The following is a 969-nucleotide window of genomic DNA, read 5'->3' on the forward strand; positions in this document are numbered from 1 at the left end:
GGCAGGCAACTGTTAGAACCCAGGTCCTCTTATTCCCAGGCCCGTGCTCTTTCCACTAGACCCCGGCTGCTCCTTCCAATCCCTGCCTGACCCTTGCTTCTTCGAAGCAGCCTTTCGTGGACCTGATAATGACCTTCTGGCCTATTTCTCTGAATAATAATAATAATAATGGCATTTATTAAGCGCTCACTATGTGCAGAGCACCAAACACCCCATGCCTGTGGTCATATGAACATGCAATTCTGGACTTTTTCTTCCTCTGTCCAACAACGGAGGCCATCAGCTCTGAGATCTCACCCTTATGCAAGCCTTTCTCCCCTCCCTGATCATGTAGAGATTCAAGTGAGGAGTGGGATGGGAGACTATTAATCAATCAGTTCTATTTATCAGCCAATCAATCGTATTCATTGACCACTGTGTGGACAGCACTGTACTAAGCACTTGGGAGAGTAGACTATAGTAACATAAGTTAGCAGACATTACCTACCCACAGAGAGCTTACAGTCTAGAGGGGGAGACAGACATTAATATAAACCAATACTTTTTGGCATTGTACATCGTGAGTTCTAATCCCGGCTTTGTCACTTGTCTGCTGTGTGACAGCAGACAAATAATGGTATTTGTTATTAACAAATAATGGTATTTGTTATGTGCTTACTATGTGTCAAGCACTGTTCGAAGCGCTGGGGGAGATACAAGCAATCAGGTTGTCCCACCTGGGGCTCACAGTCTTAATCCCCATTTTACAGATGCGGGAACTGAGCCACAGAGAAGTTGCTTGCTCAAGTCACACAACAGATAAGTGGCAGAGTTGGGATTAGAACCCATGTCCTCTGACTCCCAAGCCCGTGCTCGTTCCGCTAAGCCACGCTGCTTCTCGGTTATTATGGCTATGTGTAATTATATATGATATACATTATATTATCTATTAATATAAATAAATCAATAACGGATAAGTACACAGGTGCC

Source organism: Tachyglossus aculeatus, chromosome 5 (genome assembly GCF_015852505.1).
Source record: "Tachyglossus aculeatus isolate mTacAcu1 chromosome 5, mTacAcu1.pri, whole genome shotgun sequence".
Lineage (NCBI taxonomy): Eukaryota > Metazoa > Chordata > Mammalia > Monotremata > Tachyglossidae > Tachyglossus > Tachyglossus aculeatus.